At 43.4% G+C, this 20,881-nt stretch overlaps 1 long non-coding RNA gene across 1 annotated transcript; it reads left to right on the top strand.

The window, feature by feature from the left end:
• Positions 1–13,332: 13,332 nt before the first annotated feature.
• Positions 13,333–20,493, top strand: LOC127383059 (uncharacterized). The gene is made up of 2 exons (XR_007889104.1): positions 13,333–13,913; positions 18,201–20,493. It is a non-coding gene; the product is annotated as an uncharacterized LOC127383059 (long non-coding RNA).
• The last annotated feature ends 388 nt before the right edge of the window (positions 20,494–20,881 follow it).

Below are 20,881 nucleotides of genomic sequence, written 5' to 3'. Positions count from 1 at the left end.
ATCCTTAGGTTACATGACCTTCATGTAACACGCCATTCTCTCATGGTAGAGCCAGCCTGCCACTTCAGGTCTCCAGACAGCCTGGCAAAGTCACCATGCTGAATACCTGACATCCAGCCCTGCCACAGCTCAGCTCTCTCTGGTGCCTAGAGAGGCATCGAATTATGCTAGCCTCTCTGCATTACTGCCAACAGACCCTCTCTGCTCACAGTTCTGTTTTACACCAGGTAGAAAAGCTTTTATTTGCAATTCCTAATGCACCTGCTAATTATATGTAGCACAAACTAAAAGTGCCCAGCACAGCTTGCAAGATTGTTTAAGCAGGAGATGTTGATCTCTGAGTCTCTCAAGAAGGCTGTGAAGGTAAGAAACACATTCTTTGCTATCCACTATCTGGTGCATGCAAGTGTCATCTTTATCATCTGTGAAGGTGAAAATCCTACCAGTCCCATCACATCCATATCTGCATTTTTCTCATGTGACACTGTGGGTACCACTCGTTCATTTGTTATGATTTTCAGTTATTCACACAGCTGATGGCAAAGGACTTTTGTCTAATTAACATGAATGGATGCTGGCATGCTAAATATTGCATACTCTGATTTATAAGGGATACCTCAAAGACTTATCCTTGCAAGGCTTTTCAGAATCCAATATGCTTTTCACTTTCTGCTGTTTGCTTGTTCCTTGGCATTTCTCACTGATGAACAATGAAAACAGACACCTGGATTTCACTTCAGTTACTAGTCAGGTTTATTCTCTGAATTTTGTGCACTAACAGAGTAAGATTTGTGTTGCAAGCCCCTCAAGGGGGCTTAAGAAGGTTTCTTACATGGGATTTTTTAAAATTAATTGCTGTGTAATATTTTTACTGGTCTGTGGTATTTTTTGGGCAGGTTTATTTTCAGCAAAAGCTGTGCTGAGGGTTAAGACCCAACCTTGGCGCTCCACTTAGAGTGGTGGCCCCTGGGCCATAGCTATATGAATCTAAAACATTCATCACAGGCTTCCTGCGTGCATGAAGGGAAGAGCAGGTATTGACTGTCTCATCTCTATTTCTGGCCAGCCTTGCTTGGTAGCAGGACAGCTAGTTCTCAGATCACCAGACAAAGCCAGACTTCTGCTCTGTGCAATTCAGAGAGGTCTGCCAAAAGAAGAAAACAGTAGGTCAGTCTTGGTCCTTCTGTGTTAACCTGGTGATGTTCTTGCATAGGTGAGAGTCTCGTCTCCTGGGTGATACTGAACAAACAAAGAATGGCTCCAAACTCCTCGGGATTTGTTCTCACTAGGCTGGCAGCTCATTCTGCCCTTCTCCTGTTAGTGGTGAAGTGAGACAACGAGTATATATATGCAAAGATGAGAAGGGGTCCCAGAGAGGCAGGCAATAGTTTGGCATTTAAATTTACCATCAAAAGCACTCTGATGTATTCTAGAGGCATTTTAAGTGCACTGCATTTAACACAACTGGTAATACAAAAACAGAGCAGAAATATGCCTTTGATTTCCTTGCTTGTGTTTTATTGCTCTAGTGTGTGCTCTGTAAAACACGTGAGCATTTCCATCCAGGATAAGGCATCAAGTGTCCATGCAATTCAGTGTGCAATGTTCCTGCTGGAAGGTCAGAGGTTTGGATTTTCTGTCAAGCTCATACATGCTGGTAGGACAACAGCGAAGGGCTGGAGGGATATGTTTCTTTTTAGGCCAGGAATTAAACACAGAAATATTGTGAGACACAACAGGGTGAAAAAGAGGATGCACATAATTCATTGCAGAAGAATTATAGCAGAGTGTGTACATTTGACACATAAGAAAACATTAAAATCATAGAATCATAGAATCATAGAATCCTAAGGGTTGGAAGGGACCTTGAAAGATCATCCAGTCCAACCCCCCTGCCAGAGCAGGGTCACCTAGAGAACATCACACAGGAACGTGTACAGGCGGGTTTTGAATGTCTCCAGTGAAGGAGACTCCACAACCTCTCTGGGCAGCCTGTCCCAGTGCTCTGTCACTCTCACAGTAAAAAAAAATTTTCTGATATTCCTCTTAAACCTCCTATGCTCCAATTTGCATCCATTACTCCTTGTCCTATCACTGGTCATCACTGAAAAAAAGCTTAACTCCATCTTCTTGACACTCACCCTTTACGTATTTGTAAACATTGACGAGGTCACCCCTCAGTCTCCCCTTCTCCAAACTAAAGAGACCCAGCTCCCTCAGCCTTTCCTCATAAGGGAGATGATCCACTCCCTTAATCATCTTTGTGGCTCTGCTCTGGAGTCTTTCAAGCACTTCCCTGTCATTGACAGTACAAAGTCAAGCAATGAAAAATCAGGAAAAAGCAGGACTTTTCAGGCAACCATTAGTTTGCTCCCTTACGTGTTAACTACACGCCTACACAGTGTTTTCCCTGCAGGGCCCTTTTTGAGTCGCTGCACAAGATGGGCAGCATTAACTGAATAAACATCATCCCAGTATCTCCTTTCTCCTTGGTGTTTGCTCCGCTGCCTGCATGGTCGAGTTCCTCAATTCCTGTACCACTCACCTTTTCCTTGGGCCTTGTGCTCCCAGCCATGCTCCCAGCCCTTGCAGGTGTCCCATGTTAGATCCTTGGACTCAAAAGCAAGTCTTGCTGCCCCGTTCCATCAGTGTCTCCAAGATACCTTGTCCTACTAGTCTCAGCTCCACAGCATCCTCCTTGACCCATATCCAAGGCTAGCTGGTGTCCCTGCAAGGTCCCACCACTATCTCCGCAGCCACCCACCCTCAGCCACTGGGGACTGGCCTTCCACAAGACCCTCACCCCTCCAGCTCCGGTCAGCCCTAGGGGAAGAGATAGACAGAAGGACCAAGGAGTTAGCAGTGCATCCAGTGGCTGCAGTGTTGGAGTGTGACATGGAGAGATGCCCTGCAAAGGGTTTGCGTGCCAGTCTGGAGCCAGGACTCTGCTATACAGGCAGATCCCCAGTTCTCATCAGCCTCTGAAGGCCTAAAACACTCAGGGGATTTGGCAGCTGACATACCCCCTGCAGGCTGTGAGCCTGGGCCCCGTCTGATCAAACGCAGAGGTGTCCATCTGAGCTAATAATCTGATGAGCCTTTGGTAGTCAAGGCAGAGGAAACACAGCAGTCCTGGGGTGTGATTCATCCTGAGCAGACACGTAATATAGGTCAGGTGAATTGTTCCATGAGTGCCAGCGACTGTAAACAGGAATAGAGCTTATGAAACCATGCAAGATGAATGCCACACTGGTGGCCAGGAGGGGGAGATCACACCATCTCCTAGAGAGTCTCCCTCTCCACAATCCCAGTCCCAGCCTGACTCCCTGTTCCTTCTTCCCTCACCCAGACCATTTTCTTTGCTCATCACGTGTCTCAGTCTTTCACCCTTCTCCAGATCCAGCCCAGTTTCCCTCTTTCTTGCTCTCACCAGGCTCCTGTGCAAATCTGCTCCTCGAGCATTCTCTGAAAGCTGAAAGCTGGTTCTGCAGGGCTACAGCCTTTGTGCAGCAAATTCTGCATAGCCTGGGATATCAAACGTGCCCAGGACAGATGGACTCTTGGGGGAACATTGCTTCTACAGTCCAAGTCATTTTCAGGAGGCATGTGCAAACTTGCAGTTTGGAGCCCAGATGTGGGGAAGGCTCATGAAGGGACCCATGATGCTTTCCCAGCTCAGAGACTACCCAAGTGCTCAATTTCAAGTCCTGTTTCCACAGCATGCAAGATATGGACCACTTAAAGAAAAAGGTCACCTTTCTTTTTTAATATGGAAAAGGGCATCTTCTTTTTTCTGGCTTCATTTTTGAAAACTGCTACATCATTTTGGATGACACAGTTACAAATACATGTACCTCCAAAAGGAAGACTGAGTGAGCATAAAAAAATCTCTGTCCAAAAAAGGTCTTATATAAGTAAAAGTAAGATCTTATGATGGGAAATGTTGGACAATTTGAATTATACGTGAGGCTAACAACCTGCACATAAAGATGAGACACTGTCAGGAGCTGACATGTCAAAAGAGAATATGCTAGAATAAATGAATTACATTAAAGAGTTGTAAATCACCAATCTGGCCCCGGATAAAAAATTCTGAAGGCAACTAAGATATTTTTATGGAAAATACATAATCTCTCAGTAAAATTAGTTAGACAGTTGCAAGATAGCAAATATGATGTCCAGTATTTTCAGAAAGACTAGGTTACTCATCCCAGGAAATACAAATCAATACATCTTACTCTGATAAACAAAATTTGTAGTGAAAATGTAAAATATAATTACAGCACCACTGATTGAGATACATTAAGGTCTAACAAGCAAATTTTCACATAGAAAATCATGTTTCATTGGTCTATTGGACCTCTCTGGATAAAAAGGCACTGGCAAATCGGTGGCTACAGGCTGTTAAATTCCCACAGAACCTTTGACAAAGTCTTTAAGACAGAATTGCATAAAATAAGTAGCCAGAGGCAAAGCAACGTCATAAACTAGAGCGAGGCTAGAAAGCAAAAGAAAATGAAGAGGAATAAATGGCCAATTTTCACTAGAGTACAACACCATTAGTGAGATACGATAAGGTTTAGTACCAAGGTATCATATTATTTAACATAGACATCAGTGGTCTTGAAATGGGAACATGCAGTACAGCAGCAAAATGAGCCAGTGAGGTTCTTTTATTTAGCCAAGGCTGTGTAAGACTGTGAGGGCTGATCTGGGTGCCCAGGCTACTCAAACCTCCAATGGGGCCACCACCACCAGCAGGTCAGAACTTAAGGCTATGAACCTAATTTAAAGCTACATTTGCCTACACTGTTTTCAGAATCCTGCAGCTGCTGTATTGCATCTTTCCAACTTTAGTTCAAAATACAGCTGGTTTTCAAACATATACTCCCTTAAAAATAACTGATATTACTTACGATGCACAGCCTTCCCTCCCAGGAAGCTGTCAAACACAGCACATGCTGCACTCACTCTGGACTGGGATGGTCAGCACTGCTACCAACAGGGGTCTTTTTCTGGAATCTTTGCTTGAAACATTGTAAAACTTCCACCACATTTTTAAAATGCATAACAACATTTCTATTTATAGCATTATAAACATTAAAATAGTCTTTTTATTACCACCAGTCCACTCGAATCGAGGGTCGGGCCAGTCTGGGTCCTGTGGCCTGGCACATTTGGGTAGGGCACTCCTTAAACTCCCTGCAGGGGCAGCCACACTGAAGCCAGTTGCTCTGCAGAGTGGCTGCTTTAGTGTCTTATGTGCCTCCTTTTTTGAACTCTCTTCAAGTTGCCAAGGACACCTCTAATCCCAAGAGCCTGGCATGCACCCATAGATCACAGCTCCCATGCTCTTGGGCCTGACCTGAGTTTTTGCTGTGGCACAAACAGATGTCCTAGATTGTCCTAGACAGTGGGTAATAAAGATGCCTCATGCACCCAGGAACGCATCACTGCTGAGTGTGGGGAGGCAACAAGTAGATGCTGTTTTCCTTGGCCTCAGAAATTTTCTCTGTTGGGCTTTTCCTCTCTTCTCTGGTAGGTGGGAATTGCAACACCCAAGACCTTTCAAAAGCTCTCCACCCACAGCAGCTCCCCACAGCACTACAAAGGGGTATGTAGGGCAGAGTGGAGGAGAAAGAGGAGGTGACATAAACTCATCAGGAAGCAGAGCCAGAAATGGGAAGTGTTTCCAACACCTCACCTGCAATGCAATATTCAAAATGAACAAGCTGGTTTAAAAGCTGTAGTTCTGTGATAAAGTTTGGAGGGTGCCCTGGAAAGAGCTGGACAATCCTCAGCTTGGTCTCTCTGCAGTATGATAGCAACATGCTCTATGGCTACTGGTTTCCAGGCTGTGCCAGCCAGAGACTCACACTGCCCACACTCTAGAATGCAACTGTGCGTTTCAGAGGTGCTGCTTTCTCCTCTCTGCAGAGTCATTTCCTTTTTTGTACACAGATTTGTCCTATGATGCTCAAGTGGAGATTGTTAGGATCTTGGTGATCTATCTTTCATGATCATTAACTGTATGGCATGCTGTGAGACCTCATTCACCTCCTTTCTCTCCTCTAACTCATTTCCTTGCCATGTAAGTGACCAGTCTTTACTCCTGTATGTACAACCAGATGTTTAAACTCAGATTCCCCCATGTTTGACTTCTGGTAAGGCTCCTCTCCCAACAGCATTCTTTCAAGAAGTGAACATCAAATCAAGATCTTTTCCTATTCTCAGGCAGCAGAAAAAAATAAATATTTACTGTTCCTTCAGCTATTTACTAAAGCAGGCAGATGTTCCCCCACCAGTGAGGGCAGGATGGAGTGAAAACTGTACTTCAGGGCTCCTAAATAAAAGCAGCTGCATAGAGTGGCCAGCTGAGCTGAACTCTAATGCCACCCCTCGGCACCCCCCAACCCCTCCATTCTCACCTCTTTCTCCCAGTTCCCAGCTGCAAAACAGGAAGGCAGTAAATCTTCAAAGGTCAAATGCTGTCGCTGGCTTGCTGGGGTGGTTCAGTTTGGTGTCTGACTTGTGATGTGGGGTCATTTTCCCTAGTGCCCAAGGCAGCATGACAGGCTGTTTCAAGAATGACACTTCTGAAGGAAGATGGATATTTGGGGGTTGAGTTGTATGACAGCTGTCTAACATTGAAAGGAAGTGTAAGACGAGGGTCATGTGGCCCTGGCAGCAGGGGAGCAGCCCCCTGATTAATATCATCACATGCAGGCTGGAAAGAAAGCCCTCCTCTCTTGTCTTCATATTTGACTGCCTGGGAGACTGAGGAAGCATTTTCTGAAGCTCGTCTGGCATAAGAGCATCCCTCACAGCACGGAAAAAGTGATCAAAAGCAAGGTATCTCTGAGGCATGGAACACACAGGTCTCCCTGGAGCTATATGCAGAAGATACCAGCCTCAGTGTGCACTCAGCTGCTTAAAAGAGAAACCATGTAAATAAAATAATGCTGTAAATAGTTGAGGTACAGGGGAGGAAAAAGAGGCCATCTTCCCCCATGCACAACTGAAGATTTTGCTAGCTAGACTCCAGGCTACTTACAGGGAAGGGGAGGTGGCAGGAACTGCTGCAGCCTTCCATGCTGGTCTGGCTGGCTGGAAGGAGCTGGCAGAGCACATCAGATTATGTTCAGTCCCTTGACTAGGGACTCCCACACTTAAACCTAGGGTGAAATTGTGCCTGGCCAGTGACACATGCCTGGGCATGTTTAGGTTTTGTGCATAAACCATCCCTGTGGGAAGGAAGGTGTTTCAAATACAAGTTTTTGCTCCAGACAAGGTGCTTAAATTAATGCATCTAGTGATATTAGCAGCTGAGACCGTTAGACACTGAGGGCAATTCTCAGCAATTTTTTTATACTTTGCATTGAAAAAAAACAAGGATTAAGAATCCTTTTGGGGTAGTTTTTGGGTCTGATTTTCTTAGAGAAGTTTGTAAGTTTGTGGGTAAACCAAACAGCTAATGCAAACTCCTCCAAAGGTCTGATGGAGCAGTGATTGTTTGACATTCTTGACAGTGTCAAGGGTCCGAATTAGCAACCTCAAGCATCTGTAAAGTGGTGATGCACCTCTTTGTTTAGGGGTCAGGCTATAACCTCATCCTACTTTAAGTAATACCTCAGGAGAACCAAAATAAAATTCCAAATAGACTCTGTAAAGCTGTCTTTCCTTCAGCCAAATTATTGGAGATGTTCAGCCCCATAGCATAGCCACATACAACAGCTTTAGCTGGGCAAAATGTGCTGAGTGGGAACTGGGATAAGTTTCCTGGTTTTCTTACACCATTTTGTCAATGGTCTTCTCTATCAGACTTTTTCTTCAATAAGAATTGTTTCAATTTAGACCCTCAGGGATAGGCTGCGCATAATTTTTCATACTGATTTAACTATATTAGCTTCAAAGCCAATGTAATTAAAGTAGTATTCCCTCCTCCTCCACAATCACACTTTTAACTGGTATAAAGGGACTTGTAATGGTACTGCTTACATGAAAATTAACTGCATTAATTCTTCCTTCTCTGCACACCTGTATTACATCTGGACAGCTGCAACATCTCTAGGGGATGGACTGGGGATGAAATATCAAAAACATTCTGATAAAGTTAAATGATTCCGAGTGTAGGCAGGTTATACTAACAAGACAGACCATCTTACACTCTGGTCTTATGTTCACTGGGACAGACTGAGAATCAGCTTCTCTGGGTGTGAGGAAAAGAAATCTAGAAACGTTTGTGGGGTATCATGTCATGGAAACCCCAAAAGTGGAAGTTACAGCTTCTGGTCTCACACCAGCCCTAGGACCTCCACTCCTGATAGCAGAGAACAATGTGGTGGTTTCAACTATTGCCTCTGTCTCCTCCTACACACAGCCCTATCAAGTTTCATGATTCATTGTTTTGGCGCTGAAGCTCACACCTGTCCCTCCACCCTTCCTGCCCCAAACTCTAGGTCTTCTTCCGAAGGAACTACCTGCACCCTGCATCAGGTGACCACCTGATGTCACCGCAGTCATCTTCCCTGCACAGACGCCAAACAAAGTGCAACATCTTTTCACATTTGTCACTTCCCAGGCTTCTTCCTAGTCTCCCTGATTTGTGATTTCTATTTCAGGAGGTCTGCAAAGGAGCTCCACTGATTAATCCTCCCTCTACGAACTAAAAGTAGCTGTCATCCCAGGGTATGGGGGAGGGACCTTTAAACATCCCCAGTGGAGAGAGGCAGTATTAATTCTGGCACGGGAACAGCACTTAGCTTGCCTGCAGAATGACTTAATTTGTTTCTTAATGGACACGATGCTTTGCTGATAAAAGCCCTGAAGTGCCTTTAAAAAAAAATTAAGAAAGTGATTGTTCATTCTTTACCCATTGGAGATTTCATTCGTAATGTTTATGCTCCAGCCTGGAAAATGGAAAGGGTTATGCTCCGGATGGGAAGTTAATGCAGGTGAAGGCTCAGGTACTTTGTTAACTCTGAAAGGGAAGGGAGGAGACCACCATTAAAGAAATGTGGAGATGAGTTCACTGTAGGAATTACTATCCAGCCAGAGATTCAAGGCAGGGCAGGAGGGATGCCTAGATATCTGGGGAGATTTTCTAACTATGACTATGTGTGTTATAGGAAGAAGAGATAGGAGATTAAACTCTGCACCTAGATTTCCCTCCACTGGATACTAAGGAAAGTCAGCTCCACCATGACTGAGATCCCAAAAAGCTGGCACCGAACGTCACTCCCTGGGCAGAGTCCTGTCAGCCACTTGGCTCCTCCTTCTGATGCAGCCTTCAGGTGCTGCTATTTCCTGGTAATTCCTGATTTCTCAGGGTAATGGAGGAGGAGGAGGAGTGGTAGGTCCTTGAGATGTGACAAAGAAGAGCTTTTTCGATGATATATGACATCAGTTTATCAACCAAATATTCAGAAACTGAAAATCAGATCTCTGCCTGGCCCTGCATCCTGGCCCAGGCATTTGTTTTGGCCATTTCTGCAGGCTGATTTTGTGCTGCTGACCACTGCCAGGGAGTCTAGCTCTGAGCTAGACGAACCATTTGTTTAATCTAACATGACAGCTCCTTGCCACATTTTCCTGGAGTTGCTGGGCAAGTGTCAGCCCCAGAACTGCCATTTCTGTACACCTCCATGGCAGGCAAAGACTTTCTGACACTCCCTTGGTAATTTTTATGTGCCAGGAGTGGTGCTGCAGCAGTGTTGCTCATGTTTCCTGGCAAGGTTCGTGAGTCACCCTCTTCCACCTCCACTGGCCTGGGATCCCTTGTTCAGTTATTCTCACATTGAACTTCTTGGAGATTTATGGCTGGCAGGACACCATCTCCTCTTATGCCTGGAAGTCTCTTCTGATGGGGTCAGGATGGAGGGGAAAGGAGCCCCTCATCAGAGTTTCACCCCTCTCTCCAAGGTGAGGACAGCAGACTGGGTCAGAAATTGAGGGCTTCGAGGCTGGATACACCCCACAACAGAGAGATGCATAGGACATGCATAGGAGATGATGATGGAGCAGCAGAGCTTCCAGGGGCTGGGACCAAAGGGAAAGAGAAGCCAATGTAAAATACTTGAGCTTACAGAGGAAACCTGATGATCCAGAAGTATCAGCAGGATGAAGGGAGGTCTTTCTGAGATCACAGCTATAAAGGGCAATAAAGCAAAAGAACTTGACTAGCTACCAAAAATAGAGCTGCTTGAGTCACTCTGTATTAGCCCATTGACTTCAGCAGGAGAAAAATACCCTAAGTAATGTACCGAGCTAGTAGGTACAGAAATGTTTGGCCAAAGCTGAAAGAGGGGAAAGATGCTCAGGAGTCTCTGTTTTAGTGTTGCCCTATCATGAGCACTCAACATGGTTCACAAGCCATGAAATCTGTGTATCATCCTGCCCCAGTAAGCAGAAAGGGCACCCTTTCGTCTGCAGAGCAAGAAGGATGAATATGAGAGAGATGCAGGCACTTGACACCAGGCAAGGTCAAAGTCCACTGACACTGGGCAAATCCTGGTTGAAATCAGTGCTGGAAACCCCATACTCTCTTGAGTTTCCCTTCCTCTTGCCTATTAGGTCAATGTGCTGTTACTTGCTTGTGCAGGGGAAACCAGGGAATCCCATTCCTGGATTTCCTGTTCTCTGGCACTGAGCATCCAGCCCAAATCCTGATGTCACTTTTATTGGCATCAGTGCAGTATTAACTTCAGGCTCAGCATGTTGCCACCGTGATCAGAATGAGGCCTTCAGGCACTCCTGGCATGAGACTTTGTCTCCCTCCCCCTCTCCCCTTATTTTCTGCAGTCTCTAAGATAAATCACAAAAATATTGCAATATGCTGTTTATTCTGGCTTCCTCTTCAAGACCTTCCTGTGCTTTCACCTCTTCCCCATGCCACTCTGTGGGAATTTCACAAATCACTGCAGGTTATGCTCACCTAACTTGAGGACATGCATCACCTAAATACCCTCTTCACAAACTGCCTTTCACCTCAAGGATAGTAAGAAAAGATGCTCCTGCTGGCTGGTCTGCTTCTTGCCTCACAGAGGATGTGTGAGAAAAACTCCAGACGCAGCAGTATATTGATCTAAATTAAACACACACACACAATCTAATTGATCTGACAGGAAACTGGTGTTTAAAGGCAGAAAATTAAAGCTGCTAATATAATAATGAACAGTTGTGCTTACTGTCTGTGCCTCTGACATTTCATATTGTCATCTCACCAGCTAATCACCACCTCTCCCCCTTTTGTGGGAGTTAATGTGTTTTCATCCATTCACCCAACAAGTTATCTCTCCAATTGTTTGACAGTTACTAATATATCTACCTCCTAATGAGCCAACAAGCTGGAGCCATGCAGGTGATGGAATAATAACCACCCACCACTCTGTAATAACCCTGGTCAGGCCAGGCACGGTGCACTATGTGCCCACTTGCTACTCGCCTTGGCCCCTGGGATGAGGTGAGCCCCCCGGTAGCCCCACTTGCCCCCTTGGTGCTGAGGGGGACACCAGGAGTGACTTGGTCCAAGCAGCAATGCTATGCTTATGCAGGAGGAGGGGAGTGCTGTGGCCTTTGCCTTTGGCCAGAGACATCCCTCCCCGGCTCAGGGCTGGGATGTTGGACCCCAGCCATGGATGTGGACCCCAGCACAAGCTGCTGCACCCTCCATGGCTTTTCAGGGCACCTGGCAGGTCTGCCCCTGCAGCTATTCCCAGAAAAAGTCCTGGAGGTTTTGGAGACACTGTGCTAAACATTGGTGCTGGCTTTTATAGCAGTGGAGCTCCTCTCATCTCCAGCAGAGAGCTGTGAGGATTTCAGCCTGCAGCCAGTCAGGTTACTGGCCTGGGCCACTTCAAATAGTCTCTGCAAGTTTGCTGGCCAGCTGCCACCTGCCTGCTCACCCAGAATTGGAGGCATGAGCACTGTGGCTTGACAGCTTTTTTTGCTAGGGCAACTGTGCTCTACAGTGAGTAAATATCTCTGCTCCACAGACAAGGAGCCCAAGGGGAGGACATGAGGACAGGCTTGCTTGCAAGTCACCAGCAGAACTGGGAAATGGACCTTTTCCCCAGCCACCACTGCTGCCAGTTTCCATTTCCAACAGTGGAAGAGGGAGAAGGGGAATGAAGCTCATCTGCCTCTAAAGACGACCCATGAGCTGATTTCCTCCACTGATTTTCCAATAAACTTGACTACATCGCTTGAGTGGATTCTTGACAGCCTCAGCATAACAGAAAGGGCACCATGCTCCCCTACAGTAGTCCCCATGGGGGCTGCACAAGCCTGTGGCATAAATGTTACATTACCCAGGCCAAATCCTGCTTTGCTCTGCCCACCAGTCATGTCCTAGGTGATGCATAACTACCTTGTTAATGGTAGAGGGATGAGCTTGGAGTTGCCAAAGGGATTGCTCCTATAGCTATTCATCATCATGACAAGGGAGACACAGCTGGTGTGTGCAGAGTCTCCTGTTTATCAAGGGAGGAGAAAATCCAGAGGGGGAGAGAGAGGAAGAAAAAGCAACCATTCTCCTTAAGTGTCACCATGGGGCAAATGGACTGCATGGGCTTAACCAGCGGGCTCTGGAGACTGTCACACTTGGGCCTCTGACTTGAAACATGAGCAGGACCTTGAACTGGTGCTATGGTCACATCTTTACTAGTAAGAGACTTCCAGAGGACACAATAAAAACACCTCTGCAACATAAATTTATAAAAGCATGCGTACTTTGATGAAACTTTCTCTGCCACTCATCTCATAGAAACTGGCCTCTGCAATGAAACATGGGGATTTATTGTCCATCTAATGAAGTTAAGGGTATTCCATTATCTGTGTTCATGTCTAATGCTTTATTTTGGCTCCATTCTGTTTTTTGGACACATTAATTTCCAACAGCAAGGAGTTCCACAAACCTGGAACTATGTATCACACAAAAACAATTTCCAAGGTTTTTATGTGCAATTTTTCAATTTAATGACTCACCTCCATGAAATAAAGTAATTAGGAGCATCCAGTATGCCTTCTCTAGTGCACCTATTGTTATACTCTTGTCTGTCATGTCCCTTACTATTTCCCTCTTCTGTTTGATAAAGATATCCAGTATTTTCCGCCCCTTTTCCAAGCTTTTTCTGTCTGGTTACCAGTTCGTTTCACTTCTATACTTTCTCTGAACAGGTCTCCAGGGCTCAGTATAGTATTGCATGTAAAAGCAAACTAAACAGCGATATCATAGCTGTTAGAAACAGATAATGTGTATTAAACTATCAATAAACTAAAAGTTTTGTAAGCAACCTATACTGTGGTTAGAAAAAGGGAAATACTAACAGAGAAACACCCATGCGAAACTGTCAAGCTTTGCACAATGTATGCTTTGCCGCTGTTAAATATATACTAAGCAAACTGTTATAAGCGTTGCACAATGTATGCTTTGCCGCCAATAAGTATGTATTAAGCAAAATGTTATATATAAACCATACCATATATGGGATTACCAGGAGGAAGAAAATGCAGAGTACAACACTAAAGGAAAGCAGAAGTGCAAGAATACGGAAGAAGAAGAGTATAAAAGACTAGTGATTTGTCTTAAGCGTGTGGCAGTGGTGGAGCGCAGACTCCCCTGTCACCCAGCGCTGCTTTTGCTCGCTTTCTACTTGCTATGAATCAATAAAACCCTGAATATTACTCAGTCAATTTAACGAGTAATTTTTAACAAATTGGTGCCGTGACTCGGATGGGAAATTAGTGCTCTACCATCCCCTGGGGAGGCGCCCCGAGTGTTTCTCGGCCCCCGGGGTCAGTGGACCACTTTCGCCCACTTCGACGAACCTAAATTCTAGAAAGCGAGCAATTGAGACCGGAAACGATCCCTTAATCTTTGGTGCACTAAAGTCCGGACGAAGACGCAGGATTGCGTAAGTATAAAAAGGTGTTCCGTTCGGGCGGGGTCGGGATTCCTGGAATATAACGACTGAGAGGTTCGACATACTGAACCAAGTGAGTGTGGACCCTTTAGTACTACGTTTCCCAACTCCCGCGAGGGACTGGGCTAGGAACGAGGGGAGCGAGAGTGAGTGTGTGTGACGATATTCCAGAAGATGGGGGCAGAAGGAAGCAAGCTTTTGAACCCCATGGGGAAGGTCCCCAAGGATACCCCTCTTTCATTCATGTTAGATAATTGGAGGTATTTTCCTGGAACAGCAGGGAAAACTAAAGAAAAGATGATAGAATATTGTACTAAGAAATGGGGAGGGAAGAAAATAAAGAAAGGAGTTACCTGGCCTGTTTATGGGTCGGATGAAAATTGGGTAAAACAACAATTGAATTCCTGGGTGAATGGTAAGAATCCATTTAATCCAGAGGAGAGTGCATATGCAGCAATTTGGGTAGAAAAGCCTCAGACCTTCTTATTTTCTTTAAAAGAAAAGAAGGAGAGAGAAGAAAAAGAGGAGGAACTTTTATTAAATCTACCCCCATATGTTCCTCCGGCACCGGCACCAGTACCACCACCACCTCCAGTAGTGCCAGATGCGCCTAATATTGCAGATCATATAACCCCTCCAGCTAGGAGGAAAACCAGGAGTCAAAGAGATCAGGCTCAAGTGTATCCCCTAAGGGAGGTTCCTATGGGAGGACCCCAACCTGGAATAGGATATGTATCTGTTCCCCTAAATTTGGGAGATTTAAGGGAATTTAAGAGGACTGAAATGGGGAATTTATTAGATGACCCATTGGGTGTAGCCGAAAGGTTAGATCAGTTTTTGGGACCCAGCTTATATACATGGACAGAGATGAGCTCTATATTAAGTCAGCTGTTTACCGCTGAAGAAAGAGACATGATTAGACGGGCAGGAATGAGACTATGGGATGCCCGACATGCCCAAGGGCCACAAGCCGACATCAAATGGCCTCTCCAGAACCCAAATTAGGACAATCAAAATCCGGAACACAGAGTCCATATGGGGGATTTAAGAACTATAGTCATCCAAGGCATTCGGGAAGCAGTACCCCGTGAACAGAACATTAGCAAAGCCTTTAACGAAAGACAGAAAAAAGATGAAAGTCCCACCGAATGGTTAGAAAGGTTGAGGAAAGCTCTGCAGCTGTATTCTGGAGCAGACCCACACAGCCCTTTGGGACAGGCTGTATTAAAAACTCATTTTGTGGCTAAATCTTGGGAGGATATTAGAAAAAAAAAAAAGCTTGAAAAATTGGAAGATTGGCAGGATAGAGGTTTGGATGAGCTGTTGAGAGAAGCTCAGAAAGTATATGTAAGGAGAGAGGAAGAGAGTACTAAACGGCAGGTAAAGATGATGGTTGTGGCAGTTAGAGAAGATAGGAGAGGACGTCCAGGGGGATTAAGGGATAAAAAAGGGCGGCCAGAGAATGTAGAACGAAAAGAACAGGGAAGTTGTTTTTACTGTGGCAAGAAGGGACATATTAAGAGGAACTGCCGAGAGCGAATTTGAGATGAGGAACTGATAAAGGCAGAATAGGATAGTCAGGGGCTCTATATTATAGGGGATCGGAGTCACCAAGAGCCCTTGATAAAATTAAAGATAGGTCCCCTAAGACAAGAGTTCACCTTTTTAGTAGACACAGGGGCAGAACGATCAACAATTAGGAACCTACCGGAAGGATGCAAACTTTCTGATGAAAAAGTTCAAGTTATTGGAGCAAAAGGAGAACCTTTTAAGGTAAATAAAATTAAAGATGTAGTATTTGAATCAGAAAACAAATTTGGAGTGGGTGAACTCTTGTTGGTTCCCGAAGCAGATTTTAATTTACTTGGACAGGATCTGATAGTAGAATTACAATTAGAGATTAAAGTGAAGAGGAAAAAGTTAGAGAAGAAAGCATAAAATTGCTTAACTTTTTAGCATTAAAAGGGTTACGAGTGTCAGAAGAAAAACTTCAATTTGTAGAAGGAAGAGTTAAATATTTAGGCCATTATTTAATTAAAGGACAAAAAATAATAGACCCAGAGCGAATTAAAGGAATATTGGAATTGACAATGCCTAGAAGTAAAAGACAAATAAGGCAGGTTTTAGGTTTGTTTGGCTATTGCAGGCAATGGATAGAGAATTATAGTGCAAAAGTAAAATTTTTATATGAACAATTAACCAAAAACAATGTGCCGAAATGGACTTTACAGGATAGAAAGAACTTTGAGAATTTAAAGAAGGATTTGAGTCAAGCACCAGTCCTTAGTTTACCAGATGTGAAAAGACCTTTTCAATTATTTGTAAATACGGACGGAGGAACAGCCTTTGGAGTTTTGACCCAGGAATGGGCAGGGAAAAGGAAGCCAGTGGCATATTTATCGAAATTATTAGACCCTGTAAGCAGAGGATGGCCAACATGCATACAAATTATTGTAGCAGCAGCATCATTATTGGAAGAAGCAAACCGCATCACTTTCCATGGGGAAATAGTTTTATATGCACCTCATAATATTAGAGGGGTATTGCAGCAAAAGGCAGAAAAATGGCTTACAGATAGTCGATTATTAAAATATGAGGGAATTTTAATTGAATCGCCTAAATTGTTACTTAGGACTGTAGGGGCAACTAACCCGGCTGAATTTTTATATCAGGGAGAGAATAACATGGAAACACTACATGATTGCTTACAAACAATAGAATGCCAAAGTAAAATAAGGCCCGATTTAGAAGAAGAAGAATTGGAAAAAGGGGATATCTTGTTTGTAGATGGGTCATCTAGAATAGTAGAAGGGAAACGGCTTTCTGGGTATGCTATTGTTAAATTGGAAAATGGAGAATTCAAAGTTATGAATTCAGGACCTTTAAATGCTAGCTGGTCAGCCCAGGCATGTGAGTTATATGCTCTTTGGAGAGCTTTAGAGTTATTAAAAGGAAAAATAGGCACAATATACACCGATTCAAAATATGCATATGGGATAGTACATACATTTGGAAAAATTTGGGAAGAACGAGGTTTTATAAATTCACAAGGAAAAGGTTTAGTTCATGAAGAACTTGTAAGAAGAGTTTTGAAGTCTTTACGAGGTCCACTTGAAATAGCAGTAGTTCATGTTAAAGATCAAAGAGGCACGAACTACAGAATCAGAGGAAATAATGTAGCTAATGAAGAAGCCAGAAGAGTTGCTGGTAATTCTACCACCCTTTTAATGGTAAAAGAGACCCCAGACGCTTTAAATGAAAAAAACTTTAGCTTTAGTAAAAAGGAAAAAGAGAAATTGTGTCTTATGGGAACCAAAGAACAGAATAGGAAACAAGTGTTACCTGATGGCAGAGAAGTTTTACCCCAAGGAATGGCCAGAAAAATAATGATAAAAATACATCAAAAAACTCATTGGGGAACTCAAGCTTTAGTTGATCATTTCAAACAATTATACTCTTGCATTGGGGTATACAACGTGGCAAAGACAATAACACAAGCTTGTGAAACGTGTCAAAAAGTAAATCGAAACAGAAGTAGGCAAAGACAACTGGGAGGGCGACCCCCAGCAATCAGGCCTTTTTCAAACATACAAATTGACTTTACTGAACTTCCCAAGGTAGGGAGGTACAGATATCTTTTGGTAATAGTAGATCATTTAACTCATTATGTAGAGGCCTTTCCCACGGGAAGAGCTACTGCCAACCAGGTAACAAAAGTGCTGCTCGAACACATAATACCTCGATATGGTGTGATTGAAGTTATAGACTCCGATCGCGGGCCACATTTTACCTTAAAAATTATAAAAAAATTATCGGAATGTTTAGGAATAAGATGGGACTACCATACGCCATGGCATCCACAGAGCTCAGGGAGAGTCGAGAGACTGAATGGGGAAATTAAAACAGTGTTAACCAAATTGATGATTGAAACGAAATTATCTTGGTTAAGATGCTTACCTATGGCATTATTAATTTTGAGAACTAGACCTAGATCTGATTTGGGAATTTCTGCGTATGAAATGGTATATGGTATGCCCTATAATATTGAAAAACCACAAGAAAATGTTTTGGTACAAGACCAAACCTTAGAAGTATATATTTCACAATTGTCAAAACATAGGGAAGAATTATGGAAGAGAGGGTTGATAGTACAAAGACCTCCATTGGACTTGAAAATACATAATATAAAACCTGGGGATTGGATCCTAATCCGGGTATGGAAAGAAGAGACTTTGAAACCTAAATGGGAAGGACCTTTTCTTGTTTTGCTTACCACAGAAACTGCTGTAAGAACAATGGAGCGTGGTTGGACTCATGCAAGCCGAATAAAAGGACCTGTGTCCACACCTCAGTGGAAGGTCATCAGCCCTCCAGGAGAAACCAAACTGATACTAAAGCGATAAGCTCCGAATGATTTGGACTTGGTTTGAGAACTTACCTTTTTATGTATAGTGTATTTTAGGAATCATAATAGCATTAGTGATATCGTTAATTGTATATTATTTGTGGAAAATTGTTAAATGTGGAAGAGGAATTTGTTTCCATGTATAAGAACCAATCATATATGTTTATAGAAAGGGTGTCAAAAGTAGTGGGGATTTATGGCCATTTTTAAAAGGAAAAGTATCCACTTCTTTTGTGATATTTTTGAAGGGAATGGTACGATCCCCGAATATTCTCCTGAAGAATACACCTGCTGTCGAGAAGATGATAATCCCCGTGGCTCGAAGCAACCGAGTCGACGGGCGAGACAGAGGAGTACAAAAATGTGGAGAACAGAATTTAAGATGGGATCACACCAAGCGCCCCGAAAGGAGTGGTAATGTAGCAAATAATTGGCCAGGCCTCCGCTCTTTTGGACTTACCCTAGCCATATTGACGTTATACTTTAACAGTGTACATGGAAACCCTCATCAACCATTATGGAATTAAGAAACCACACTGATCCACAAAATAGGTCAGAAATAGCGATAACGCCATATAAAAACTTTCAAGACCCCTTGTGGGAAATAATGCAAGCGTCTTATTTAGCATTGAACAACACCAAGCCAAATTTAACTAAAGAATGCTGGTTATGTTTTAATGTTAGACCACCTTACTATGAAGCAGTAGGACAATCAGATAAAATTAAATGGTCAAACGGAACCAATCCCTCAGAATGTCCTTGGAGTGAGGACAAGCAGGACACCCAGGGAATGACTTTACAGAAACCTACAAGTGGGCAATACCGGCTACAGGAGCAAAATGGGTGTGCTCAGATATTGGGGTGACAACGTGTTAATGTATCTCAATTTTGTGTTCAGGTAATAATCATTCCACGTTTAATGTACCATTCAATGGAAGATGTTATGCATCATTTTGAGAAAGGCCTCAGTAGACAAAAAAAAAGAGAGCCAATTACTGCAATTTCCTTAGCTACTTTGCTAATTGCAGGAGGTGTGGGAGCTGGAACGGGTATAGCCTCAATTATTAAGAGTGAACAAATGCAGGCATTACAAATAGCAGTAAATGAAGATCTAATTAGAATAGAACAATCAATTAATCAATTGTCAACCTCGGTCAAGTCTCTTTCTGAAGTGGCCTTACAAAATAGAAGAGGTTTAGATCTGTTATTCCTCAAGGAAGGAGGATTGTGTGTAGCCCTCCAAGAAGAATGTTGCACATTCATAGATTATACTGGAGTAGTCCAAGATTCAATGGCAGAACTTCGAAAAAGACTAGACCAACGTAAAAAAGATCTAGAGACCGGTACAACATGGTATGAAAATTGGTTTAGTGCAAAACCATGGCTAACTACTCTTTTGTCTGCTCTGGCTGGACCATTGATACTAGTTTTATTAGGATTAATATTTGGACCATGTATTATAAAATATGTGTTACAATTTGTAAAAGAAAGATTTGATATTACGAAATTAATGATTTTGACTTCTAGAACTGAATATCAACAAGTGCCACAAAAAGTACCAGAAGCATATTGTACCTGTGGTACTTATAAAGATGTATATCTCGAATGTAATTGTAAACAACCTTGTGGATGTGATAGGAGATGTGAAGCTTGTGAAAGATTTGTAGAAGCAGACGAGATAGTTTAATAACATAGGATAAAAAGAAAAAGGGGGGAATTGTTAGAAACAGATAATGTGTATTAAACTATCAATAAACTAAAAGTTTTGTAAGCAACCTATACTGTGGTTAGAAAAAGGGAAGTACTAACAGAGAAACACCCATGCGAAACTGTCAAGCTTTGCACAATGTATGCTTTGCCGCTGTTAAATATATACTAAGCAAACTGTTATAAGCGTTGCACAATGTATGCTTTGCCGCCAATAAGTATGTATTAAGCAAAATGTTATATATAAACCATACCATATATGGGATTACCAGGAGGAAGAAAATGCAGAGTACAACACTAAAGGAAAGCAGAAGTGCAAGAATACGGAAGAAGAAGAGTATAAAAGACTAGTGATTTGTCTTAAGCGTGTGGCAGTGGTGGAGCGCAGACTCCCCTGTCACCCAGCGCTGCTTTTGCTCGCTTTCTACTTGCTATGAATCAATAAAACCCTGAATATTACTCAGTCAATTTAACGAGTAATTTTTAACAATAGCATTGCCACGTAGTTGATCTTGTACCACATTACCAGCCGTTTGCTTTGTTTCACCACCTTTCTGGATGCTGGAGGAGTTTCACTGGCTGGCTGTACCAGGAAGCTCACTGTTTTCCTTCCTTTTAAGTCGAAGACAGAGCAAAGTCATTGAATGGCTCAGATGGCCAAAGCCGGGCCATTAGAGAGACAAGAGATGCGCCTCTGTGATTAACATATGAAAGAACTGATGCAAGACCTGAGAGAGGGAGAGCAAGGCAGAAAGAGCTGAGCTGGAGAGGATACGATCAGAGCAATGTCGGAGCGAAGATCCCGAGGAAGGCGATGTCTGAGCAGAAGTTCCCCTGCAGCCTCTGG

This window comes from Apus apus, chromosome 3 (assembly GCF_020740795.1).
Source record: "Apus apus isolate bApuApu2 chromosome 3, bApuApu2.pri.cur, whole genome shotgun sequence".
In the NCBI taxonomy this organism is placed as follows: Eukaryota; Metazoa; Chordata; class Aves; order Apodiformes; family Apodidae; genus Apus; species Apus apus.
The sequence above is the reverse complement of the archived record's forward strand: the minus strand, read 5'-3'. Positions and strand labels throughout refer to the sequence as shown.